We start from the raw sequence: 5,270 nt of genomic DNA on the forward strand, positions 1-5,270 counted from the left end.
AATACGATGGCGATTTAAAAAAAAAAATACTAATATATATTACATATTTATGGAGGTCTCTCATTATATATATACATAAATATATATATAATATATGTACTGTATATAGTGATATACATATTAGTGAGTTCTACATTATAAGTGTAACTATATATAAAGGTCTCTTGCTATATATACATAAATATATACATAATAGAGTGTAATATATACAGTAATACACATATTATATACATGATGCGAGTCTTTATATGTAATGGTGTCTTGCTATGTATGCATAAATATATACATGATAATAGATGTACTGTATACAGTAATTACTTATTATATACAATATATGTGTCTGTATATATAGATCTCTCGTTATATATACATAACAGCAGACATGTCATATACAGTGATATACATATTATCTACAGGATACGTGTCCCTATATATTTATTATGGATTTGTGTAATTATATATGTAGATGTATAGAATACAGACATTATAGATAAAATGTTTTGTTATTTTTAGATACTTTTTTATTTTTTTATATTTGTAAGGGGTTATAATATAATATATGGGTACAGCGGAAGAATATGGGAGATCCCGGCCTTTTTTTCCCCCATGTTTAGGGATTTTTTTCTGGATTTTCTTCTAATCCAGGCCGTTCTGTGTCTGCTCCTGGGTGCCGGTCCCGGGGAGACGAACTCCCATCACGCTAAGCACAGGGATAGCGGCGCCTGATTTGGGTGGAAGTGCACTTGATAGCAGCCTGAGCCGTGACCCAAATCCTCACCTCTCCTAAATACGCCTCGTATTATTAGCGCCAGACTCACCATCGCTTTAATCAGGTCGATTTAAAGCGCGGCCCTCGCTCCAAGGATCCGGACGCCGCGGAATAGAAGAGTCATTGTGAACCCAGACGGAGCGCCTCACAAAATGACATCTATTTTACTCTAACATTTAGGTTTAACCCCTTAGTGCACTGCACAGATCCGCGAGCCAATCACAGAAACCCAGAGTTTACCGGCCGACCATCCAGTCTGTCTGTTACCTTAATCGGTCGTTGGTCTCGTCTGTCTATCCCATGCTATACCCTCACTGTATTACCCTCTACCACTTCTGCTGGGTGGCTGTTCCTCTTATCTACCACCCTCTCAGTAAAGTAAAACTTCCTTCCGTTCCATCTCAGTCTCTGACTCTCTAGTGTTAGATTCCAGTCTCTTGTTGTAATTTTTCTCCTTTGGAATAAATTCCCTCCCGTCCTTTATTAACCCCTTTATGTATTTAAATGTCTCTCCCGTCCTCTCCCCCCCCCCCCGAGCCGGACATAATGAGATCTCTAACACTGCTGTGAAAAATGTCCAGGGCACTTCTGTATGTAGCCGACCCAGTAATTCCACCCCAATTAACAAAGAAAAGCCAACGTAATTAACGTCTATGCAAAGCATCGCGCCACACCACGGCCGCGCTAACAGACGGAGGGCCCGGGACTTCTAAATGCCTCTACAGAGGAGGTCCTCGGGAGATAAATGTCCTTAAAATAGCTGCGAGTGTATTAAGTGCCCCGATGAGGAGCGACGGCTATCACTTTGGCTCCAATGTAACAAAGCCGGGACCCCGCGGAGATTAAATCTTTTCAGCGAGGCTCTCTAGGCGGCCGTTCTAATGGCTTTTCCGCCCAGACGGTAATCCCCCCCCCCCCAAAAAAAAGAAAAAAGCTTCCAGCATTAAAAACGAAATTGTTAGCGGACTCAGGTAGGAAAAGAGGCTCCGGCGTCTGTGACACCAAGCACAGGGACTCTTAAACGTGTCGCGCGTCACATGAGTCTCTCGGTCATTGTTCCAAAGGATTATCCTTCTCAGCTGTCATTTAACCCTGTGCGTGCGTACAATGCAAAAGCCCACGCCGCCAGCCTTTAAAGAGTTAAAAGATTATCTGTAATATGGTCACGTCTTCTTTTGTAGTTTGGTAACTTTTTTTTCTTGTAAAGTCTGTTAGGAAACACCAGCGGATTGGCCCCATCCGGCCCCCGTCTAGTCGCCCGTTTCTCCTGCTGTAAAGACTCAAACCTTAATCAGTCGTTGGTCCCGTCTTAGATTCAGGAGCCGTATGTCTATCCCATGCATGTTTAATGTTAATCTACCACCTCTGCTGGGAGGCTTTTCCACGGATATACCGCCCTCCCAGTAAAGAAGGTCCTGTTCTCCCTGGATACGCTGTAACTAATTTAAATCAGCCGCCTTGAACAGTTGTGAGCGTCCCCAGGTGACTTATGAAGCATCTCATGAAGTTAGTGGAGTGGAGTTGGCTTAATAATAAAAAACTATTCTATCAAACTGTTTGGGGATCTCCTACACATCCATATATACAGCTTGGTGGAGAGAAGGGAGAGACGGGGAGAGAAGAGAGGGAGAGACGGTGGAGAGAAGAGAGGGAGAGACGGGGGAGAGAAGAGATGGAGAGACGGTGGAGGGAAGAGAGGGAGAGACGGTGGAGAGAAGAGAGGGAGAGACGGGGGAGAGAAGAGAGAGATGGGGAAGAGAAGAGAGGGAGAGATGGGAGAGAGAAGAGAGGGAGAGAGGGGATGGGAGAAAGAAGGTGGCAGAGACGGGAGAGAGAAGAGAAGTGATGGGAGAGAGAGGCGGAGGAGAGAGAGATGGGGGAGAAGAAAAGTACAGGAGGGAAGTTTATTTCAAAGGAGAAGAAATGTTACAAAATACTAGATCAGAGGTACTGACAGGGTGGTAGATAAGTGGAACAGCCTCCCAGCAGAAGTGGTAGAGGGTAATACAGTGAGGGTATTAAACACGCACGGGATAGACATACGGCTCCTGAATCTAAGACGAGAGTGATGACAGCAGGTGGAGTGTCCGGACTGATACTAATACAACAAAACAAGAGCTCCGTTTGGGCTGATTGACTTTTGGCCCTCCAGCTGGGACTGGCTGTGCATGATGGGAGTTGTAGTCCATGACATATTACAGGTATACGTTGAGGTATAGGCTGTGGAATGCAGGCTCGGCTCGGACGGCAATCCTTTAATCCGGGAAGGGGTTCTAGTTTGTTGCTCCCTGATCCCTGAAGAAAACCCGGCTGCCGGGGATGGGTCGGCTCCTTTAACGCCGTCGGCCGACATCCGACGCAGTCAGTGGGACCTATCGGAGCGCGGCGGGGTTATTGGGGGTTTCTGATGATTCCGTGGAATATGTAACGCGTCTGCAGTGAGACCCGCGCGGTTTTTTGGGTTCTTTTGGTCTTGGTTTGGATGGGCAGATTCTTTATGCCCCCCCCCCATTTCTAAATTATCATTACGTTTATTAATATAAAGTGTGGGGTTTGAGCCGGAAAAGTCACCCAAAATATCACATGACTGACAGCAACGGCGGCTCCAGGGCTGCAGATAAAATGATATAAAAGCAGGTTATTACTGTATACAGCGCTGGGGGTTATATTACTGTATACAGCGCTGGGGGTTTATATTACTGTATACAGCGCTGGGGGGTTATATTACTGTATACAGTGCTGGGGGGGTTATATTACTGTATACAGCGCTGGGGGTTATATTACTGTATACAGTGCTGGGGGGGTTATATTACTGTATACAGCGCTGGGGGGGTTATATTACTGTATACAGCGCTGGGGGGGTTATATTACTGTATACAGCGCTGGGGGGGTTATATTACTGTATACAGCGCTGGGGGGTTATATTACTGTATACAGTGCTGGGGGTTATTACTGTATACAGCGCTGAATGGCTGCCCCACGGGATACTCATAACATAGGTTATTTTAATATGTAAATGCACTCTAACTCCCAGAACTCTCAGTCGGTTCTGGTTTTAAGAGAACATTAGAATGAGCCGTATATAATATCGTTCCCTCGTGTTATACCAGACGATGCAACACAAGAGGTTCGGGTCTTCCGTGTTCTGTGGATCTTGGGTGCCAGGGATTGTCTATGTTGTTGATGGCCGAGTATCGGGACACTTGGGAGATATGGTTTAGTGGCTGGCTTTTAATGACATTCCCATCCATCCAATCCCGCGTGGAGGTTTGTGCTCCACCCCCGAGGATCAATGAGGATCCATGCAGTGCATGGAAGGAAATTCATCCATCAGTTTTGGATGGAAAAGGCTTGATTTGGGGAAATCCCCGGAGACATTCTATTAGTTTTTAGTTTTTTTGGCAGGTTTCAGGTGCCTTTGACTGTTGCAGAGCGTCGCACGTCCTAAATATAACGCAAACACGTGATCCAAACAAAACGATGACGATCATTTAGCGGTTTGCCGCATTCCAAAAGTTTGTGGATCAACCCAAAGTCTCACTAGAACTTGGTATACGGAGAACCCCAGAACCCCGTGGAGTTTATGTTTCTTAATTTAATTTTTTTTTACAAATTTTCGGGCAAATCAGGCCCATTTTGCCTTTCTAGTTTTTCCTGCTGTAAAGACTCAAACCTTAATCAGTCGTTGGTCTCGTCTTAGATTCAGGAGCCGTATGTCTATCCCATGCTTGTTTAATACCCCTCACTGTATTACCCTCTACCACCTCTGCTGGGAGGCTGTTCCACTTATCTACCACCCTCTCAGTAAAGTAAATCCTTAGCCATCTGGAATGATCATATACCGCAGTATAGCCGAAAGAAACCCTTTGATGTGGGTCTCCGCTCTCTATTTGCTGCATGTAATGCACGCAGCCTCCTGTGTTTGTGTATCGGAGTGAGGAAGTTAATGAGGTGGTAATAACGCTAATGGTAATCATGCTATACGTTACATGTTACACGTTACTGTATCAGCCATATGTCAGCCTGTAGGAGGCCGGGACGTTTTCTGTATAATTCACTTCCCTGGCACGTAAACCTATATAAAAAAAGAAAATAAACAGAAATTTGAATTGTACCATATGCAAGGGGTTAAAGTTAAAAGGCAAAAAATAAAAAAAAACAAGCAATCAGAAAATAATTCAAGCCATACGTTGCGTCTCGTCCTTATTTTAAATCTTTACCAAAAAAAAAATTTGTTAAAGAAACAATGTAACAAAATTCCAAAGCCAGAATCCCGTGATTGGATGATCGGAATTATAAATATTTTTTCTTTTTTTTTTGATCACGTGTATTTTGACATCGAATGGTTAATATAAATAGTAAAAATTTTTATTTTAAAACCTTTTTTTTTTTTTTTTTTTTGGCAGGTTCACTTCTCCAAAGAGGAATCTTAAGGGAACAAAAGAAATCGAGGAAATTAACAGCGCAGCCGATATAATTCGGGGGATTATCAACTCTGAGG

Source organism: Sceloporus occidentalis, unplaced genomic scaffold (assembly GCF_023333645.1).
Source record: "Sceloporus occidentalis isolate IW3139 unplaced genomic scaffold, rSceOcc1.0.p SCAF_160, whole genome shotgun sequence".
In the NCBI taxonomy this organism is placed as follows: Eukaryota; Metazoa; Chordata; class Lepidosauria; order Squamata; family Phrynosomatidae; genus Sceloporus; species Sceloporus occidentalis.